The sequence below is a fragment of the Amblyomma americanum genome, chromosome 4 (assembly GCF_052857255.1).
Source record: "Amblyomma americanum isolate KBUSLIRL-KWMA chromosome 4, ASM5285725v1, whole genome shotgun sequence".
Lineage (NCBI taxonomy): Eukaryota > Metazoa > Arthropoda > Arachnida > Ixodida > Ixodidae > Amblyomma > Amblyomma americanum.
Window position 1 is genome coordinate 28968777 of NC_135500.1, and position 23867 is coordinate 28992643.

Below are 23867 nucleotides of genomic sequence, written 5' to 3' on the forward strand. Positions count from 1 at the left end.
GGCTCAGGACTGTGTACAACATGCACAACAAGCTTGCCGCCACAACAAAGAAAATGTGAACTCGCGAAACAACAAATAAAAACTTGCGAAGAAACACTGAAAGAAATCACGAAAACTTTACGGCCGTCGCAACAAAACTGGTAATGGCGCTTGGATTGGATTGGATGTGAAGCTAGCGTCGCGGCTAGAGTCACCAAATAAAGTCGCGGCCATAGAGCTACTACTACCAACGCTAGAGGGAAAGCGGATGCAGCACTCCCATGTAACCCTCTCCACTTTTTTTATAACCGTGGGCCAGTGGGGTAAAGCGCGGTGAGGAGGTTGTCATACCATAGAGCTACTACTACCAACGCTAGAGGGAAAGCGGCGGCAGCACTCCCATGTACACCCTCTCCACTTTTTTTATAACCGTGCGCCATAGAGCTACTACTACCAACACTAGAGGGAAAGCGGCGGCAGCACTCCCATGTAAACCCTCTCCACTTTTTTTATAACAGTGGGCGAAGCCATATTGTTACTCCGCTCATGGTTCCCTGCATGGTTCAGGCGACCTAGACCAAGTTTAACGAGTTAACGGCAATTGCAGCGTACTAACCTGGCAACCTCGCAACTCCCCCAGCATGGCCGAGCGCTTCGTAGTGCGCGTCAAAAAGCTGTACGAGGAATGGTGCGGCGGCTTGCTTACGTGCTGTGTTGAATTCCTTTATAGTTCATGCGCAAAATGTTCGCGATGGTGCGCGCACGAAGATACTTGGTGCTGGTGGTGAATCTTGTGCCGCTTATTACGTATGATTTGTGTTTGTGTGAGCCGAGATCAACGAGGTTTGTTGGCGAGGTTCAGCAAGGTTTGTTTTGATGTACAGGGTATTATAAAACATGCATTCCCCATGCCTTTTTGCGTTACCTGGAGTCCCTTTAGTAAAGTTTGCACCATCGTCACCTCCTGTCTTCTCCGGCGGTCAGATCTCGTTGGTGTTCCATACAGGAGACGAGGCAGTAGGGAGACGACACTCGCACAGAGTGCAGCGCATGCCTTCTGTACCGCTGCCTGTTAAGATCGGAATTCTGTATGAATACAACGCAAAATCTGTAACAGACTCCTATCCGAAAGGTTTAATCTGCTTGCAACGAAGCACCAAAGCATACATACATGGAAGAATTTTATGCAAGAGACATGTGGGATAAGTCGCACTCGGAGAGCACAAACAGAGTATTGTGCAAGGTGATGATGGTAAAGAGAAACGTTGGAATGCGGTTTGCTCGCGTACAGCTTTGGAAATATAATAAATTCGGGCCATATTCTGTAAAACAAAAAATTGACAACCAGTGCATCTGCACAATCACAAGCATGTCAGATTATAATACAACCTGCCACTGCAAAGTTTCAGCTGGATTCATAGTTGACAGTCATTTCACTTGAGCAGTTATGTTTGTGAATGCCTGCTTTTTATTTCTGCCATAAATTCACTGACGTTACTGTTGTACCGACTAGACAAATAAAAGTATCATAGCTTGTAAATAATGTCTCAGTCATACACAATGCAGCATTCAATACCTTTACATCTTTTCACACACTCAAAGAATGCAGATGAAAAAAAATAAACAGTACCAAGATCTCTGCTCTTATTTGCTGAACACCTAACAGGGCAGCCTTGATGCAGTGCTAGGGGGAACTTTGAAAAAAAAAACATATTCAACGTAGTATCAATACAGTGATTTTGCATGAACAATGTTGAAATAAATGTTCGATGTGACTCTTCATCATACTTGTTATCTATAGCACGACTGTGCATCTGGTGCAGATCCCTTCAGAAATAGCATCCCTCATAGCCTACGCCACTCTGGAACGTTAAACCCCACAAAACCAAAAAATAGAACCTTCAGAAATGCACATGGGCGTCTGTGTAAAAGCTGAAATGTGCACCTGCTTTGCATTTCTTTAAAGCGAATAAATGTTTGAGTACTTGCTGAACACTTCAGTGACCTTAGCTTCAGAAACATTTTCTGCACTGAACATTGCACTGGTGAAGAGTTGTTGCATTACACATGTAAGGTGTGTTTTAATGAACATCAACAAAGAGATTCTTCTTTCTTCTACTGCAGTCGACAGACATAATTACCTTGCGTGTCATGAATATTTGCCATTTATCTGACATAAGGCATGACACGAGATCTTTGCACGGTAATGGAACGCAGTCCTGACTTTTACACTGCGATACTGCTTTATAAACATGCACGTTGGCCAGGTTCATTCCTACAATGCACTGGTGAAGCAACCCCACTACTATCACTGTATCAACAGTTGTTGAATGCCAAATTTTAATAATTTAAAATCAGGAGTATTTAAGAGAATATGCAATACGGCTAGTTGGAACAGCTGGTACTCTGTATTTTGTAATAAATTTTCGGCATGTGTAAGACCCCCAGGTATCAACATTATTGAGGAATCCACTTCTGCAGCGTGCTGCATAACCCAAGTGCGACTTTAGCTTGTAGAAGTTTATTAATATTAGTTTATTCCTGTTTCTTTCATTCCTTGCTTTGCACTAAATAATTGTAATTAAGTTGCCAAGCAGACAAAGGGATATAATCGAGGGGCTCATTATGACATATGCACTGACTGTTCATTAACTTTAGATCCCTTCATGTATGTGTCGTTACGTTGATTAGTGCAATTGGAAATGGTTGTTATTGATGCTGAAACAAGATTTGCTTTGTAAGCAGTGCTCTAACATATGCCCCTCTTGCCCTCTCTGTTATCCTTCTAGCCTCCTCTCTCAGTCTGAGAGTGACATATTTCTTCAAAACGAACTTGATCACTCCAATTACATGTGCTGGGTTCTCTTTATAATGTTCTACTTCCTTCAAGCTCTGCTCATGTCGTTGGCAGAACTTCTGGAAGGACTGTATAACCAAGCGGTCAACGTTTTTGTGCCCTTGCTCATCACTGCAGCGGAAAATGTGCTCCGCAGTGCACAGGGTGTGAATTACGAGCGCTGAAGGCATGATTAGGCCTCCATTATTTCTGATGAAAATAAGGACACTTGCGATGTCATCCTGTACAAGCATCTCTAAACACGAGGTGCAGTTTATGCTCTTTGAAACAACCCTCACAATAAAACCACCTATGTAGGTCACAACCTCAGTGCTAAAATAGGTGAGTCCATAGCCAAGACTGCTGTAGTCATGGTCAGCTATGGCGATAGCAATGTACATATCTGGTGACTCGCCAGCTTCATCATCGTTGCTTCTGTGCAGACGCTCATGAGCCACTTGCAATTCCCTCAAAATCTGGGGTAACATTGCCGGTCGTCACAGGCCGCACATCTGCATGCACCAGTAGGCTTCTGTATGCGTACCGGAACTGCAGAGCCGAGGGATTATTGTTCCATCCCCCTCTCTGGCGGATGCAGCTAAAGAACATTTCAAGGTGATCTTGACTGAACCGGTATGTGCAAATGTAGGTGTAATGAAAATGAAAACACCATGGCAATTTGCAATTGTTTTCCTGCCTTGGCAAACAGAATGAAGAAAACATATCTCCATTCGTAGTTCCTTGTTAATGCAACGAAGCGAAATAACAGTGAAAGCATATTTCAGTGAGTTCAGTTTCTAGTAGTGCTCAAAACGGCACAGTGATTGCTTAATTGTTTGTTTGATAGCCAATAAGATTCTACTCTTAGTCAGGTAAGCTTATTTTCATCATGTTTCTTGCAGCCATGGTAATTGGAGAGCCTTCTGGTTTCATTTCTGATAATTATATTTTAATCAGTTTTTGTTGTTGACTTTAATAGCTTCATTTTGAATTCAATTTCCATTGAACGCTAAGATATTTTGCTACAGTGGTATTAACTACTTATGCTTCCACCACAGTGGTAAAATGATTGGATTGTTTTGCATTTTTATTGAATTTTTGCTAACTTTCTCTACTCTCCACTGCCCTCATTTGTAACTGCAACAACATGAAAAATACTTTTCTTCTCCATTTCCTTTCAAGAAATGCAGCATGCTTATTCTGTAACTCTGTGCTGTCCTACTGTGGCTCTGTACTTGACTTTTGACTATGTTTGTTATGAGCAACAATACACTGGGCTAGAGTTTGGACTGGCAGGTATTTTCTGTTATTGCCTTAATTATTCAGCGATAGACTAAAACTGCATGCTGTAAGCATGTCTAATAGGATAGCATTATTTCTATAAATTGGTTTTAGCACATGTTTTAGAGGTGCCTTCCCGTCATTGTCACCTTGTCATGCTTTCACTGTTGGTGCTTTCAATACACTATATAGTTAGGACAAAACGCATTGCCTTGAAACTGCATGAGGTGCCTTCAGCTGCATGTCTCAGCACCATGCACAATGCCCTACGGTCTTGCACCCTTTTTATTAATAAAGCAGCACTGAAAGTTTTCATTCATTTGGATTGTGCACTTGTGTATTGACATGCAGCAATAGTGTATGAAACACAATATGCAGTCCTACCTGCAAACAGTGGAATCGAAGAGCTTCTGGGCGAGTTCTGCAATGCTCTTCAACGAGAATGCCAAACTTATGACACACATTCTCCGCCCCGAGATGCATACGAGCTCACGAGACGGAAGACGCAGAGACATGAGCTTTGTAGATAGTTGGAGCATCGTCTGCTTTTGAAAATTGAATGTTGCTGCTCGCAGCGGTGCTTTGAAATCCATTGCAGTTGGACTGTGCGAATTTAAAATATCAAAGGCCCTGAAAGAAACATCAAAAGAAGATTGCATTACTTATGCAATCGAGAATTTTACTTCAGAACTCACCGATCAACATCAGCAATAAATTCTGCGGTTCCACCGGACCCATTGAAGTTTTGTATTCCAAGCTCCTTGGCAAACTTTAGGCTTTTGCTCACTGATGCACTGAATGTTTGTGCAGCCAGTCGCACTTTCATAATTTGTCTGTAGTACTCAATATGTGCCCTCCGGAGTTTATTTGCTGCTCGAAGACCTTCAGCTTCTTGCGGGTCTTGCAGCCTTTCAATACAGCCCCATTCGATTGACTGCAAAAGACAATAAATATATTAGAGGTGAATCACACTTTATCAGAGTTGAATATCTTACTCCATATTCATTGCTGTGCAGGGTTTTCTTATCGCCCAGGAGGTTTCTGAGCAATTTTAATCCATGGGCAGCATCGAATACCAGGGACACGGTCCTTGATTGGTTGCAGGGATGGGGGAAGGCCGTCACAAACTGCTCACTTGTGGCTTCATGGATCCGACAGCCAAGAAGCTTGCCCATGGATACATTAGCAGCTAGAGCATCGCATACAACAGCAACGACGTTCAGCGAACATTGTGTCAGCTGCTCGATGGCCTCATTAACCATATTTCTCAGTTGCTCCCCACTGAGTCCATTGTTGAGAAAATATCCAAAGGGAATTTTCCATGTAGCTGCCACGCCAACTGCCATGAGCACGAGAGCATCTCCAGCTAGTGAGGAGTCATCTGTGTCCAGTGGACTCTGACTGTTCCCCAAGTCAACGTAGCCAATCAGTTTCCCTGTCTTAGTGTCATTCTCGCACCTTTTCCTAATACTCATTCCGTCTAGCATCAGGCAGCAAAGCCGCTCTCGTTCATTTTTTGTTTCAAATGACGTTTTGATGTGATTGAGAGCTTCACTTGTAAACCCTGGCCATGCATCAATCACTTTGAGCCAGGTGCGAATGGTCTGCCTGCTGGGCATTGGGAAAATGCTAGCCACATATTCATATGCCCTTGGAGACTGATAATACAGTGTAGTGGCAAACTTCCTCATCTTCTCACTGTATCGTCTTTGTGATGGTGATTTGGGCTTGTTAGAGCGCCAACTTTTTACAATCTCTCGTGGCAGTTCTCCAAATGCCTCCAGTGTTTCGTGTCCATTCGGAGAAATCATTTGTTTTTCTTTCATTTCATTTAGAAGGCTTTTGAGATAAATCATTCTCTTCTTTTTTTCTTTTAACTGTTGCGAGGCTGAATAAAGTTTTCTTCGCGCAACAGACAGCTTTTTCTTGACTGTCCACAGTCGAGTTCTTGGAGATTGTGAAGCGATGTATGGGTGATCGTGGCTTACTCCTTTCTTTTTGCTGGAGCTTTTCAGAGACTGTGTTGTCTGTGGGCAATAGAATACTGTGTCAGCAACTAAGCTTCCATAATAATCTGTATATGCATACCTTATGTTGCACTTTCACTGCTGCTTTGGCTGGGCTCGTTGCACCTTGGTCCTCACTGTGCATCCTTGAACTTGCACAAACTGGTCTAGCTGTCTGCTCAGGCTGAAAGGGTGTGTCAGAGGAGACAGTGCATCATCTGCCTTTTACATGTTACCTGCAAGCACTTGCGTGGAGATTTCCATGGTGATGCTGCTACTGAGCTGGGGGTTTGTGGTGCAGACATGTCCTGAAGCAGAAACAGTTTTGACGCGAGATTCTTGCTATTTATGTACAGCATCTCACCTGCTTTCGCTTGCGTAGGGACTTTCTTGTGGGAGTGTGCAAGTGCTTGCAGGGGGATTTGGGTATAGGTGAGGTGACCGGTTGGCTGAGATGCGGCCTCACACTAATGGCCTGAAGTAGGAACATTTTCACTACTGGAGACAGCAGCAATTGGATGCATGAGACACCAATATTCGGATTATTTCTTTTACCTGCAAGCGTGGAGACTTTCTCAGTGGTAACTGAGCTCGTGAGGAGGGTGAGGACATTGTCTGTGAACCGGTTGCTTCTGGGCTTGCGTGCTCCTGCATAGATATGCCCTAAGATAAAAATTTTGTTGTCTGAAGCACTGGCCTTTCTGCTCACTTAAACTTACCCGCTTGCGTTTCTGTAATGACGTACGTGGCAGAGACTGAAGTCCTGAAATAGCACCGCAAGATGTGCTTGCAACCTAAAGTAAAAATATTGCATGAGCTGAGGCACTCGCTCTATTATAACTTATCACCCTATGCACACAGACTTGGTGCGACACCACGACTGACCGCTGTCATAATTCTGTTTAATAATGTAGACATGCCCGGCACACAGTCTCTCCTGCATAAGCCCTCCCGTCTAGTGCACCACTCTGAACTGCTGATACACAGCGGATTTTATTTAATTATCATAAACTTGATTCTTTTTATGTTGAATTGCTGCCTTTACTTTTGTACTGACATACCAGTTGCTAAATTTTTATTGTAACTTAAATATCTAGCGTTTTGTGTAACTTAAATATCTAGCGTTTTGTTGAAAAGTTAGTTTTCTCTTTTTACTTATATTTGGCTGTAAATGCTCTAGACATCAGCTAGGCTCAGCGTAGTTTTTATAACTTACCCGTAATGAGCATTAAAAGTTTCACACTGAATGCAGGTTCTACTGGACATAAACAGAGCACAACCACAATTTGCACCTACCTGCTCACTCTGTACCTTTTGGAATATCGTTGGCACTGCGTCTGGTTTTAAAAAGTGCCTGGTGTGGCCGCTGTAAAAGCATGACTGCTCGAAATGTCTTGAGCAGATCCTGCGCCCTATATGTAAATTAGGCAATGGTGTCCTAATAGCGCTGAGCCACTTTTGCAGCAAGTCTTTGTTGTTGTGAGGAAAGCTGAAACAAAAAAATGACAACTTCGCTTACTTTTCATATACTGTTTCAATGACAAGCCTGTACTATATACCACTAAACGTAAGGCTCCACGAATTCTCTTCATGCATGTTGCATGCATACAAGACAATCTTAAAGAACAAAAAACACGCGACAGTGCCGTTACGAATTTTTCAGAGAACAGTACTCACACATGAAGAGAAATTCCCGATCCCTTTTGGCATCTTGTTTTGCATATGATGCACGATGGCGGCCTTCTGCTGAAACTCTGTGCACGAGCGAGACAAAGCGGTAGATCGCGATGCGCGGAGCCACAGCGCGCTGCGTGCTTATTGCATCTACTGAGCAACTGACAGGCGAGCGTGTATAAGCGGACGGTTCTGTTCTCGGTATTCTCTTGTTTTTATCTGTGTTCTTGTGCTTTCGAGCGAAGGCGGGCTTACTCGCCCGGCCGACTGCTATGGCAGTTTCGGGTGTCGCCCTGAACGCTGCCGACGGGTCCAGAGTCCAGATTCTTGTGTGCGATCGACCGCCGTGCGCGCAAGAGATACGATCGACCAACGTGCGCACGGAAAACGACTTTCGTCTGCAGCGCTTTCCCGGCACCGAATCAGACATCCAAAACCAAAACAAGCAGAGAAGGCAACGTTCTTGCGAAAGACAGCGAACCGAGCGGTGGAAGTGAATGAGTCCAAAGTGCGAAGAGTAGCTAGAACGCGCGGTCGAAAAAGAGGGAGACCGCTCTCAGTGGAGTATGCTCGGGAGTGCGTTGAGCAGACACATGGGGCGGAGAGGTGTGTAATGCAGAGCGTATTTGGTGTATCAAACGGCCGTATCTTAATTCTGTCCTGCAGTCTACGCTGTAAGTAGTAATGAACTAGTATACGTCGGTAACCTAGAGCTGCTACAGCAGACGAAACGAAAACGAAACTTTCCCAAGTTTTCTTGTACAGGTCTGCATATTTCAAATTTTGAAACAACAAAGAGTTTGGCGTAATGCTCTAACATTTTTTGGATGATTAAAGTTTTAGAGGTTTATTTTTAATGTGTTCTGTGTAGCTGTATTGAAAATAATCGCAGAAGCGCAAACAACTAATAAGTACAGGCAACTATGGGAGTAGCAAGATGGCGCTGCTCGAGTGTATGACAACCTCCTCACCGCGCTTTACCCCACTGACACTAGGTAGGTGCAAATTGTGGTTGTGCTCTGTTTATGTTCAGTAGAACCTGCATTCAGTGTGAAACTTTTAATTATCATTACGGGTAAGTTATAAAAACTACGCTGAGCCTAGCTGATGTCTAGAGCATTTACAGCCAAATATAAGTAAAAAGAGAAAACTAACTTTTCAACAAAACGCTAGATATTTAAGTTACAATTAAAAATTTAGCAACTGGTAAGTCAGTACAAAAGTAAAGGCAGCAATTCAACATAAAAAGAATCAAGTTTATGATAATTAAATAAAATCCGCTGTGTATCAGCAGTTCAGAGTGGTGCACTAGACGGGAGGGCTTATGCAGGAGAGACTGTGTGCCGGGCATGTCTACATTATTAAACAGAATTCTGACAGCGGTCAGTCGTGGTGTCTCACCAAGTCTGTGTGCATAGGGTGATAAGTTATAATAGAGCGAGTGCCTCAGCTCATGCAATATTTTTACTTTAGGTTGCAAGCACATCTTGCGGTGCTATTTCAGGACGTCAGTCTCTGCCACGTACGACATTACAGAAAGGCAAGCGGGTAAGTTTAAGTGAGCAGAAAGGCCAGTGCTTCAGACAACAAAATTTTTATCTTAGGGCATATCTATGCAGGAGCACGCAAGCCCAGAAGCAACCAGTTCACAGACAATGTGCTCACCCTCCTCACGAGCTCAGTTACCACTGAGAAAGTCTCCACGCTTGCAGGTAAAAGAATTAATCCGAATATTGGTGTCTCATGCATCCAATTGCTGCTGTCTCCAGTAGAGAAAATGTTCCTACTTCAGGCCATTAGTGTGAGGCCGCATCTCAGCCAACCGGTCATTTCACCTATACCCAAATCCCCCTGCAAGCACTTGCACACTCCCACAAGAAAGTCCCTACGCAAGCGAAAGCAGGTGAGATGCTGTACATAAATAGCAAGAATCTCACGTCAAAACTGTTTCTGCTTCAGGACATGTCTGCACCACAAACCCCCAGCTCAGTAGCAGCATCACCATGGAAATCTCCACGCAAGTGCTTGCAGGTAACATATAAAAGGCAGATGATGCACTGTCTCCTCTGACACACCCTTTCTGCCTGAGCAGACAGCTACACCAGTTTGTGCAAGTTCAAGGATGCACAGTGAGGACCAAGGTGCAACGAGCCCAGCTAAAGCAGCAGTGAAAGTGCAACATAAGATATGCATATACAGATTATTATGGAAGCTTAGTTGCTGACACAGTATTCTATTGCCCACAGACAACACAGTCTCTGAAAAGCTCCAGCAAAAAGAAAGGAGTAAGCCACGATCACCAATACATTGCTTCACAATCTCCAAGAACTCGACTTTGGACAGTCAAGAAAAAGCTGTCTGTTGCGCGAAGAAAACTTTATTCAGCCTCACAACCGGTAAAAGAAAAAAAGAAGAGAATGATTGACCTCAAAAGCCTTCTAAATGAAATGAAAGAAAAACAACTGATTTCTCCGAATGGACACGAAACACTGGAGGCATTTGGAGAACTGCCACGAGAGATTGTAAAAAGTTGGCGCTCTAACAAGCCCAAATCACCATCACAAAGACGATACAGTGAGAAGATGAGGAAGTTTGCCACTACACTGTATTATCAGTCTCCAAGGGCATATGAATATGTGGCCAGCATTTTCCCAATGCCCAGCAGGCAGACCATTCGCACCTGGCCCAAAGTGATTGATGCATGGCCAGGGTTTACAAGTGAAGCTCTCAATCACATCAAAACGTCATTTGAAACAAAAAATGAACGAGAGCGGCTTTGCTGCCTGATGCTAGACGGAATGAGTATTAGGAAAAGGTGCGAGATGGACACTAAGACAGGGAAACTGATTGGCTACGTTGACTTGGGGAACAGTCAGAGTCCACTGGACACAGATGACTTCTCACTAGCTGGAGATGCTCTCGTGCTCATGGCAGTTGGCGTGGCAGCTACATGGAAAATTCTCTTTGGATATTTCCTCAACAATGGACTCAGTGGGGAGCAACTGAGAAATATGGTTAATGAGGCCATCGAGCAGCTGACACAATGTTCGCTGAACGTCGTTGCTGTTGTATGCGATGCTCTAGCTGCTAATGTATCCATGGGCAAGCTTCTTGGCTGTCGGATCCATGAAGCCAGAAGTGAGCAGTTTGTGACGGCCTTCCCCCATCCCTGCAACCAATCAAGGACCGTGTCCCTGGTATTCGATGCTGCCCATGGATATAAAATTGCTCAGAAACCTCCTGGGCGATAAGAAAACATTGCACAGCAATGAATATGGAGTAAGATATTCAACTCTGATAAAGTGTGATTCACCTCTAATATATTTATTGTCGTTTGCAGTCAATCGAATGGGGCTTTATTGAAAGGCTGCAAGACCTGCAAGAAGCTGAAGGTCTTCGAGCAGCAAATAAACTCCGGAGGGCACATATTGAGTACTACAGACAAATTATGAAAGTGCGACTGGCTGCACAAACATTCAGTGCATCAGTGAGCAAAAGCCTAAAGTTTGCCAAGGAGCTTGGAATACAAAACTTCAATGGGTCCGGTGGAACCGCAGAATTTATTGCTGATGTTGATCGGTGAGTTCTGAAGTAAAATTCTCGATTGCATAAGTAATGCAATCTTCTTTTGATGTTTCTTTCAGGGCCTTTGATATTTTAAATTCGCACAGTCCAACTGCAATGGATTTCAAAGCACCGCTGCGAGCAGCAACATTCAATTTTCAAAAGCAGACGATGCTCCAACTATCTACAAAGCTCATGTCTCTGCGTCTTCCGTCTCGTGAGCTCGTATGCATCTCGGGGCGGAGAATGTGTGTCATAAGTTTGGCATTCTCGTTGAAGAGCATTGCAGAACTCGCCCAGAAGCTCTTCGATTCCACTGTTTGCAGGTAGGACTGCATATCGTGTTTCATACACTATTACTGCATGTCAATACACAAGTGCACAATCCAAATGAATGAAAACTTTCAGTGCTGCTTTATTAATAAAAAGGGTGCAAGACCGTAGGGCATTGTGCATGGTGCTGAGCCATGCAGCTGAAGGCACCTCATGCAGTTTCAAGGCAATGCGTTTTGTCCTAACTATATAGCGTATTGAAAGCACCAACAGTGAAAGCATGACAAGGTGACAATGACGGGAAGGCACCTCTAAAACATTTGCTAAAACCAATTTATAGAAATAATGCTATCCTATTAGACATGCTTACAGCATGCAGTTTTAGTCTATCGCTGAATAATTAAGGCAATAACAGAAAATACCTGCCAGTACAAACTCTAGCCCAGTGTATTGTTTCTCATAACAAACATAGTCAAAAGTCAAGTACAGAGCCACAGTAGGACAGCACAGAGTTACAGAATAAGCATGCTGCAATTCTTGAAAGGAAATGGAGAAGAAAAGTATTTTTCATGTTGTTGCAGTTACAAATGAGGGCAGTGGAGAGTTGAGAAAGTTAGCAAAAATGCAATAAAAATGCAAAACAATCCAATCATTTTACCACTGTGGTGGAAGCATAAGTAGTAAATATCACTGTAGCAAAATATCTTAGCGTTCAATGAAAATAGAATTCAAAATGAAGCTATTAAAGTCAACAACAAAAACTGATTAAAATATAATTATCAGAAATGAAAGCAGAAGGCTGTCCAATTACCATGGCTGCAAGAAACATGATGCAAATAAGCTTAGCTGACTAAGAGTAGAATCTTATTGGCTATCAAACAAACAATTAAGCAATAACTGTGCCGTTTTGAGCCCTACTAGAAACGGAACTCACTGGAATATGCTTTTCACTGTTATTTCGCTTCGTTGCATTAACAAGGAACTACGAATGGAGATATGTTTTCTTCATTCTGTTTGCCAAGGCAGGAAAACAATTGCAAATTGTCATGGTGTTTCCATTTTCATTACAGCTACATTTGCACATACCGGTTCAGTCAAGATCACCTTGAAATGTTCTTTAGCTGCATCCGCCAGAGAGGGGGATGGAACTATAACCCCTCGGCTCTGCAGTTCCGGTACGCATACAGAATCCTACTGGTGCATGCAGATGTGCGGCCTGTGACGACCGGCAATGTTACCCCAGATTTTGAGGGAATTGCAGCAGTGGCTCACGAGCGTCTGCACAGAAGCAACGGTGATGAAGCTGGCAAGTCACCAGATATGTACATTGCTATCGCCATAACTGACCATGACTACAGCAGTCTTGGCTATGGACTCACCAATTTTAGCACTGAGGTTGTGACCTACATAGGTGGTTTTATTGTGAGGGTTGTTTCAAAGAGCATAAACTGCACCTCGTGTTTAGAGATGCTTGTACAGGATGACATCGCAAGTGTCCTTATTTTCATCAGAAATAATGGAGGCCTAATCATGCCTTCAGCGCTCGTAATTCACACCCTGTGCACTGCGGAGCACATTTTCCGCTGCAGTGATGAGCAAGGGCACAAAAACGTTGACCGCTTGGTTATACAGTCCTTCCAGAAGTTCTGCCAACGACATGAGCAGAGCTTGAAGGAAGCAGAACATTATAAAGAGAACCCAGCACACGTAATTGGAGTGATCAAGTTCGTTTTGAAGAAATATGTCACTCTCACTGAGAGAGGAGGCTAGAAGGATAACAGAGAGGGCAAGAGGGGCATATGTTAGAGCACTGCTTACAAAGCAGATCTTGTTTCAGCATCAATAACAACCATCAGCATCAATAACAACAACCAAGTGGGCTCGGCAGCAGCGCATCGGAAACGATGTTCAGGAGCCATTTTTGCTTCATTCTTCAGGTGCTGGTGGGCCTGTTTCAAGTGCAGCCACCTGTCTTCTGCTTGCCTGGACTGTCTGCCGTCATCGCCGATATCAACAACGACCTACTGGCACGTGCTGATGTGACAAGCGTCAACAGAATCATCGAACCGGACGCCAGGATTTCTGCGCATGCCCCGACGTCTGGGACGGCAGAGCACGTGGTTCACCAAGCCTTTAAAAGGAGCCCTGCATCTGCGTTCATCTTCAGTGGGCTCGGCAGCAGCGCATCGGAAACGATGTTCAGGAGCCATTTTTGCTTCATTCTTCAGGTGCTGGTGGGCCTGTTTCAAGTGCAGCCACCTGTCTTCTGCTTGCCTGGACTGTCTGCCGTCATCGCCGATATCAACAACGACCTACTGGCACGTGCTGATGTGACAAGCGTCAACAGAATCATCGAACCGGCAGCCAGGATTTCTGCGCATGCCCCGACGTCTGGGACGGCAGAGCACGTGGTTCACCAAGCCTTTAAAAGGAGCCCTGCATCTGCGTTCATCTTCAGTGGGCTCGGCAGCAGCGCATCGGAAACGATGTTCAGGAGCCATTTTGGCTTCATTCTTCAGGTTTGTTCTTATATGCCTACTAAATGCTTCCGCAGCGATAACCGCTGCCTATTGCTGCTGCCTTGCCCACTATGCATTGCGTACTTTTTATCTGATGTCCGGTCATTCACAGAAGATCTATTGTCATGCGGTGACATTGAATCTAACCCCGGTCCAACACAGGAGGATTTGTTGCTTCAGCTTGTTTCAGGCCAAACCAATATGACTGCCTCTATTAACCAGTTGCTGGAAAAAGAGACTACGCTGGAGGATAAAATCGGAGGTTTATCTGTTCGCATTACCAACCTGGAAGACAAACTATCCTGTCTGGCATCTATAAGCAAAGTGGTCAGTGATCTAAAAGAAACGGTAGCTCAACTTGAGCAAGATAATTCATACATGCTAAAAAAAATTGATGATTTAGAAAACAGGAGTAGGAGAAATAACTTGATTGTTTATGGTTTGGAGGAGGGTGACGAAGAAACTCCTACCAGTCTTCAGAATGCGATCCGGAAAGAACTCTTTGAAGAAAAATTGAAAGTTGAAATCAATAGCATAGAGAGGTGTCACAGGCTGGGAAAAAAGAAGAAAGATCAAAGCCGCCCCGTAATTATGAAGTTTCAGGACAACAGAGAAAAACTTTCGGTGTTACAGGCTTGTTCGGGCCTGAAAGGAACCAAATTCTCTGTGGCTGAAGACTTTTCCAGCCGAGTTCGTGAAATTAGAAAAAAGCTGTGGCAAAGCTGTGCAGTGGAGAAGGCTAACGGCGCTAAAGCCAAACTGATATTTGATAAGCTGGTTATCGACGGTGCTATGTTCGGATGGGACGAAGTGAAGAATGAGCCCTATCGTATATCTAAAAAGAGGGAATGACAGACGCATATTATGAACAAAAGGTTCACACTGATAAACGTCAACTGTCGTAGTATTGTCTGCAAAGCTACGCAACTTGAGGGCCTGCTGTTGACGTATGATGTAGAAATCGCTGCACTCACTGAAACCTGGTTGGGAAAAAATATTTTTGACAGCGAATTCGTACCACAAAACTACAAAGTTTTTCGCAAAGACCGAGATGGAAGGGGCGGTGGAGTGGCCATACTGTTCAAATCTTCACTGCAAGTCTTTAGAATGCCAGATATTGACGATGTAGAAGGCATCTTTTGTAAATTTTACAAAAACAATGTTCGTTACGTTTTAGGAGCCGTGTACAGGCCACCCAATTCCTCTGTAGCACTCCTAGTGAATCTAAAAAAATATATTGAGCGCCATATAAAACAGAATGTTAGGCTAATGTTGACTGGCGATTTTAATTTACCAAACATAGACTGGACTGCCTTTTCGCATTCTAATAACATCATTGAGCAAACTATGCTTGATATTTCTATTGCCTTTGACCTGCTTCAGGTAGTTAAAGATCCTACTAGAGTCCACAATGGTTCATATTCAATTCTTGATCTATTTTTTGTAAATGGTACTGTCAAAGAAAATGTCGAATGCTATGTAACGACCGGTATTTCTGATCACAAAGCTGTTGTACTGACATTGATAAATGCAAACTTTGATCGCCGAAATACTGTCGGTTTCTTTCCTAATTTTTCTCGTGCACATGATGAATCTATTCTTGATATGCTCGACTTTCATTATGACCGCTTTATGAATTTTAATGGAAATGTGAATGACTTATGGCTATTTTTCAAAAGTGTTGTCTTTCAGTGTATTGAACGCTTCGTTCCAAAAATTGCAAAAAAGTCCCCAAAATGTAACCCTTGGATAACACGAGAGACATTACGCTCACAACGAAAGCTAAAAAGAATGAAAAAAAGGTTAAAAGCAGGAAACTATTCCCAAACGATCATTGATGAACAAACAGAAAAACTCAAACAGCTGATTGCCCATGACAAGGAAAAGTACTTTTCTACTCAGCTACCTAACTTCATTAAAACATGCCCTGAGAAATTCTGGAGGCAGATAACTCCAGCTTCACGATCTCATGATACTTTCAAAGTAAATGGAATATGTGAGCGTGATGATGCTTTGGTGTCCACGGCTTTCAATGACTACTTCAAATCGGTGTTTACGCAGGATGACAGCTCTCTTCCCTGCTATTCCGTGAATTTGCCTTCAATTCCTGATGTTGTGATTTCCGAGGCAGGTGTTCTCAATTTATTATTGAAGCTTGATGTAAAAAAATCTCCCGGACCAGATGACATTCCCAACGCATTCCTGAAGCGTTATGCAGAATGGTGTGCCAAGTACTTATGCATCTTATTTAACAAATCACTAAATGAAGGATCATTACCGGATGACTGGAGAACGGCAAGAATCAAACCAATTCACAAAACTGGAGACAAAGCATCTATTCAGAATTACCGTCCGATATCGTTAACATCTACAGCATGCAAGGTCTTGGAACACATCATTCATAAACATATAGCAGATTTTCTTGAACAAAACAATTTTCTAACTAATGCACAGCATGGCTTCAGACGAGGATTTTCCACTGCCACTCAGCTAGTACAAACTATACATGATTTTGCGCAGGCAATAAATGAAGGAAAGCAGACTGACGCTATATTTATGGACTTTAAAAAAGCATTTGTTAAAGTTTCGCATAACAAACTTCTTCACAAATTAGGTAATGTACTAAAAAATGACAAATTACTTGCATGGATTACAGCCTACTTAAGAAACCGTCATCAGTTTGTAGTAGTAAATAATTCCCCTTCCGCTCCAGTTCCTGTTGATTCCGGCGTTCCCCAAGGATCTGTTCTTGGGCCACTCCTCTTCTTGATTTTTATTAATGACATTGTCGATAACATCTCAGTTTCTGTTAGATTATATGCTGACGATTGTGTGTTATATGAAAAGATTACTACTACTGAGGACCAAGTACGGTTAAATAACGATTTCACTAAGATAATAACATGGTGTGACCAATGGCAAATGTGCGTTAATTATGATAAAACAGTGTTCATGCGTATAACCCAGAAAAAGAAGCCTCTTTTGTTTAACTATACTGCTAAAAACAAAGTTCTCTCTCAAGTGAATACTTACAAATACCTAGGTCTGCGGATCTGCAATAACCTCTCCTGGACAGAGCACATTGACAACGTTACAGCTAATGCCCTACGCAAACTATTTTTCCTCCGACGTGCTCTGAAGCTCGGCCCCCCCAGTGTACGTTCACTTTCGTATAACACTATTATTCGCCCTATGTTAGAATATGCCGTCATAATCTGGGATCCTTTCACTAAATCTAACATTGCTAAATTAGACAGAGTCCGAAAGAAAGCAGCACGGTTTATTTACAATTCATATAACCGCACATCTATCACTGCACTTCTTAATCAAAGTGGTTTGCTTCCAGTCTCTCATAGAAATCGCATCTGTCGTCTAAAATTTTTATTTCAGTTAATCAAAGGTCAGTACAATATTGACACATCCAATATTATATCGTTCTCCTCAGGGTACAACACAAGACAACGCCATGATTTTACAGTAACACCATTAAACGCACGAAATAACACCTTTAAGTACTCTTTTTTCCCCAGAACGATTACAGACTGGAATAATCTAACTAATGATGCAGTAACCCAAACTTCACTAAAAAGGTTTGAAAGCCATCTTTAACTTTTTTTATAATGTCGTACCGCTACATTTCTTTGTTTCATTGTTTCTTAATCTTAAATTGTTGATCAATTGTTCTTGATTGTTTGCTTCTTCCTGAGGTCGTTTTTGTTGTTTCCAGAATTTATGTATTGTGTGCCCACCCCTGCGAAGGTCTTGTAAAAGATCGCAGTATCAATAAATAAATAAAAATTTCCAATTGCACTAATCAACGTAACGACACATACATGAAGGGATCCAAAGTTAATGAAGAGTCAGTGTATATGTCATAATGAGCCCCTCGATTATATCCCTTTGTCTGCTCGGCAACTTAATTACAATTATTTAGTGCAAAGCAAGGAATAAAGGAAACAGGAATAAACTAATATTAATAAACTTTTACAAGCCAAAGTCTCACTTGGGTTATGCAGCACGCTGCAGAAGACGATTCCTCAATAATTTTGATACCTGGGGGTCTTACACATGCCGAAAATTTATTACAAAATACAGAGTACCAGCTGTTCCAACTAGCCATATTGCATATTCTCTTAAATACTCCTGATTTTAAATTATTAAAATTCGGCATTCAACAACTGTTGATACAGTGATAGTAGTGGGGTTGCTTCACCAGTGCATTGTAGGAATGAACCTGGCCAACGTGCATGTTTATAAAGCAGTATCGCAGTGTAAAAGTCAGGACTGCGTTCCATTACCGTGCAAAGATCTCGTGTCATGCCTTATGTCAGATAAATGGCAATTATGCATGACACGCAAGGTAAATATGTCTGTCGACTGCAGTAGAAGAAATAAGAATCTCTTTGTTGAAGTTCATTAAAACACACCTTACATGTGTAATACAACAACTCTTCACCAGTGCAATGTTCAGTGCAGAAAATGTTTCTGAAGCTAAGGTCACTGAAGTGTTCAGCAAGTACTCAAACATTTATTCGCGTTAAAGAAATGCAAAGCAGGTGCACATTTCAGCTTTTACACAGACGCCCATGTGCATTTCTGAAGGTTCTATTTTTTGGTTTTGTGGGGTGTAACGTTCCAGAGTGGCGTAGGCTATGAGGCATGCTATTTCTGAAGGGATCTGCACCAGATGCACAGTCATGCTATAGATAACAAGTATGATGAAGAGTGACATCGAACAATTATTTCAACATTGTTCATGCAAAATCACTGTATTGATACTACGTTGAATATGTTTTTTTTTTCAAAGTTCCCCCTAGCACTGCATCAAGGCTGCCCTGTTAGGTGTTCAGCAAATAAGAGCAGAGATCTTGGTACTGTTTATTTATTTTTTTAATCTGCATTCTTTGAGTGTGTGAAAAGATGTAAAGGTATTGAATGCTGCATTGTGTATGACTGAGACATTATTTACAAGCTATGATACTTTTATTTGTCTAGTGGGTACAACAGTAACGTCAGTGAATTTATGGCAGAAATAAAAAGCAGGCATTCACAAACATAACTGCTCAAGTTAAATGACTGTCAACTATGAAACCAGCTGTAACTTTGCAGTGGCAGGTTGTATTATAATCTGACATGCTTGTGATTGTGCAGATGCACTGGTTGTAGATTTTTTGGATTAAAGAATATGGCCCGAATTTATTATATTTCCAAATCTGTACGCGAGCAAACCGCATTCCAACGTTTCTCTTTACCATCATCACCTTGCACAATACTCTGTTTGTGCTCTCCGAGTGCGACTTATCCCACATGTCTCTTGAATAAAATTCTTCCATGTATGTACGCTTTGGTGCTTCGTTGCAAGCAGATTAAACCTTTCGGAACGGAGTCTGTTACAGATTTTGCGTTGTATTCAAACAGAATTCCGATCTTAACAGGCAGCGGTACAGAAGGCATGCGCTGCACTCTGTGCGAGTGTCGTCTCCCTTCTGCCTCGTCTCCTGTATGGAACACCAACGAGATCTGACCGCCGGAGAAGACAGGAGGTGACGATGGTGCAAACTTTACTAAAGGGACTCCAGGTAACGCAAAAAGGCATGGGGAATGCATGTTTTATAATACCCTGTACATCAAAACAAACCTTGCTGAACCTCGCCAACAAACCTCGTTGATCTCGGCTCACACAAACACAAATCATACGTAATGAGCGGCACAAGATTCACCACCACCTGGAAGTATCTTCGTGCGCGCACCATCGCGAACATTTTGCGCATGAACTAGAAAGGAATTCAACACAGCACGTAAACAAGCCGCAGCACCATTCCTCGTACAGCTTTTTGACGCGCACTACGAAGCGCGCGGCCATGCTGGGGGAGTTGCGAGGTTGCCAGGTTAGTACGCTGCAATTGCCGTTAACTCGTTAAACTTGGTCTAGGTCACCTGAACCATGCAGGGAACCATGAGCGGAGTAACAATATGGCTTCGCCCACGGTTATAAAAAAAAGTGGAGAGGGTTTACATGGGAGTGCTGCCGCCGCTTTCCCTCTAGCGTTGGTAGTAGTAGCTCTATGAGTGTATGACATCCTCCTCACCGCGGTTTACCCCCTGGTCGCGGCTAATGACGGTGCCCATGGCCGTTAGGCTGCCCAGTGTCAAGAGAGTTCTAATTATTGTTCTGGTTTTGAAATCGCGGCGTTTGTGGCTGTCGGTCTAACTTGAGCAATTTCTTTAAATAATCATACATTACATGCATTCGCACGCATAAAATAAAATCAGGGCGTGCAATAGTCGACTGCTTGAAATAATTAGTTCCCGAAAATGTAAGACTGCGAAAGCAGGAATGATTAAAAACTAAAGTAAGCATAATTTCAGCATGTTCATGCCTTCCAAAACAATAATATCTAGTTCTGGTAAGTTGTTAGCACATTTTCAAAATTTTCAATGTGCTGAAAGAACATCATGCTTATTCGAATATCCTCTGAATATCCACTAACTGATATCTGAATCCAATAGTCCCGTCAACATGTAGAGGATATCGATACATGGACATTGGACGTTAGGACCATTTGTGGATATCCTCTGCATATTCATGGTTTACTAGGTAATAACGGAGCCAGGCGGAAAGATTGCAGTCAGCAAGGACTCTTCTGCAGCATAGGCAAAGTTTCCGGACTCTGGGCTGTGATCACGTCATTATGCAGCGAATTTGCAGGAAATAAAACAAAGGTGGAATAAAAATAGTCACGTTTTAAATTGGTTAAACCGATAATAGTGTGAAAGCATTGGATCTTTTGGTACAATTGTGCCAATGTGTAACCAAAAGTGACCCTGGCCAAATTTGGGGGTCACCATCGGGTCGGGATAGTCAGTTATGGTAAGACGTCGATTCTGGTGCATATTTACCAATGTCAAATTACGCAGGTGGCCCGGCCAATATTCGGCTATGACCTGTGCTAAATTTGGAGGTCACCATCGTGCCGGGCACCGTAAATTATCGCTCGACGTCGATTTTGGTGCAAATTTGAAAGGGTGGCCCGGGCCAAATTTTTTTACATGACCTGGGCAAAATTTCAAGAACACCAATGTGCTGGGCGCGATCGATTATGGTTGGACACCGGCTTTGGAGCGGATTGGCACAGGTGAAATTGCAGACACCAATGTGCGGGGCGCGATCGATTATGGTTGGACATCGGCTTTGGAGCGGATTGGCACAGGTGAAATTGCAGACACCAATGTGCTCAGCGCGATCGATTATCCCAACACAAAACCTCCTCAAAATATTCCAGAAATATCCCATCCGGACATTTGGAATGTCCCCAGGAGGTCTCATTTTTCCCGAAGACATCCAAAAACGTCCCCACAACTAGCCGTGTCCAAAAAGTGCGTCCCAGGGACGACCCCAAAAGGTTAATGCTAGATTTCTCGGCTCTGGCTAAGTAAAATTATTACTTTTTCATGCAGACTGCAGGCACCTAAGCGCACATATGTGCCAAATTTCAGGCAGATGCTTACGTTACAGGTGGTATAATGCATTTGTCCACTAGCGTGAATGCTTGCTGGCTAGGCCATTCAGACTTACCTGTTTACATGAAATGTGCTTTAACAAGCTGAAAATTTTGGCTGGTTGGTGCATGATCTTGTGACGGGAGCAGCGCAGCACGAGACAGAGAGAGGCGGGACACGACGCTGAATAACAACCAGATTTTTAATGCACGTTCGTCGAATATATACATCTCGCTCGTATAAGAAGGAAAAGAAAAAAGCATGAAAAACGCACAAGATGTACACGTGCTGAAATATTAAGACATCGCACGCAGATAATCAATTTCTCTGTCACGAAGCGCTATTGAAGGTATGCAGACACATACGTCGCTCTTTGGTCGGATGTTGAAGGCTTCTTCAATCTCCCTGATTCGTTATCAAAATGTGACGGGATGACCATTGTGTTGATAAGCTGCGGAGCGCATTCATAATCTCTGCAATTTGTTTTGCTAATTCACTACTGATGGCGCCCTTTAGGGATGTTTGTGCTCTCGAAGCCGTTTATTCAAACAGCGCCGTATTTGACCAATGTAGGTGTGTCCGCATGACAGAGGTATTTCATAAACCCCGCTTTTCACACATTTCGCATGTTTTTTCCGGTGTTTTTTCTTGCACTGATTTTTTCCTTTGCTCGCTGTTGACTTTGGCGCACAGGCTTTTTAACTTGTTGGGTGCTGACATAAGCACTTTTACACCAGCTCTTGCTCCTACCCTTTTGAAACTGGGAAATGCCATTAATGCAAGGAATGACCGCGTACGGCTTCTTTTATTCTGATGCGGTTGTGACATATTTTCTGCCTCTAAGTGCTTGCAGAATCCCTTCTGCAACACTGGATAGCAGTCTTGTCGGGCAACCTGCTGCTTTCAGCCGACGGTTCTGGGTGTCAAAACTGCCTTGAACTTCATGATGACAGGATCTCGTCAATGCGGCTCTCATTGCTGTTTTTTTCTAACCCCGCTTGATGATCTTGGAGTGCGGTGGTGTGTAGGGGAGCAATCCCTGCTAGCTTCGTGGTCCGTACCGCCAGCATATATGTGAGCGCCTAGCGTCAAGTCAAGAAATCGCATAACATTGTTTTCTGGGAGTTCACTTGTTATTTCTAGTCCTAGTTCTTCTAGTCCTTACCAAAAGTAGCAATGAGAGCTGCATTGACGAGATCTTGAGAAGATTTCCCCCGGCCTGGTGCTCGGCTCTTCTGGGTGAGATGCTTGGTAAAAGGGTCTTGACCACAGTTGCTCTGATGGATCAGCGATAAGTTCCGCCGTCAACAACGTTAAATCCGCCTCGTGCGGTAGAAGCCCATTTGTGGCCTTTTTTTAGTACCGAAGCGGTGGCCTTGTGGTAGAGCATCCGCCTCGCAGTCGGGAGGTGCTGGGTTCGATCCCCAGTGCCGCCGGTCACCCATCGGTTTTAATGGGTACAAGATTTCCCCCGGCCTGGTGCTCGGCTCTTCTGGGTGAGATGCTTGGGAAAAGGGTCTTGACCGCAGTTGCTCTGATGGATCAGCGATAAGTTCAGCCGTCAACAATGTTAAATCCGCCTCGTGCGGTAGAAGCCCATTTGTGGCCCTTCTACCGCACCAGGCGGGTTTAACGTTGTTGACGGCAGAACTTATGCTTTTTGCTTATAAAATGCACACCCTCTCAGCGCACACCCTCGCAGCCGGCGCGCGCCGAGCCACGCAAGCGATAGCAGCGCTGTGAGAGCGGAGAGCAGCCGCTCCTGGCTCGGTCAGAGCGGCCTGGGAACTTTTGACCACCCCTGTACTTCTCCAAAATTACTCCATTTGTGTCCCAGAAGAGAATGAGCACGAGCTTTCATACAGATGGTTGTAATTTTATTGGTTTCAGCGATGAGCTATGGCGCGCCATTCCTTAACACTTCTGTTGGGCCTAGTTGGTGGATGGTGATGTAGATGAATGATGTGCGCAAAACATTAGATGAACCACATACACGGGAGAAACACAAGGACTGGCGAAACACGAACAAATATTTTATTCTTCTCACACCAACGCATATAGATATACATTTTTCCAGACTTGCGCAAGCTAACAAAACTTCCAGTCATGTGAGATTACTGGCAACGATGCGTGCACTAAAACTTCAATTCGGCGGAGTAAAGTGATAAGGAAGAATCGTTACCACATCCTTCAGCCTTTTTCTTAATATGGAATGCTTCGAGAGCCAGCCCCGCG

The 23867-nt window shown here is 43.4% G+C and overlaps 1 long non-coding RNA gene across 1 annotated transcript; it reads right to left on the reverse strand.

Moving 5' to 3' along the window:
* Nucleotides 1-6282: 6282 nt before the first annotated feature.
* LOC144130057 (uncharacterized) lies at nucleotides 6283-7456 on the reverse strand. The gene is made up of 5 exons (XR_013313949.1): nucleotides 7399-7456; nucleotides 6822-6896; nucleotides 6658-6750; nucleotides 6467-6577; nucleotides 6283-6410 (listed from the first exon to the last, which is right to left on the reverse strand). It is a non-coding gene; the product is annotated as an uncharacterized LOC144130057 (long non-coding RNA).
* Between the last annotated feature and the right edge of the window lie 16411 nt (nucleotides 7457-23867).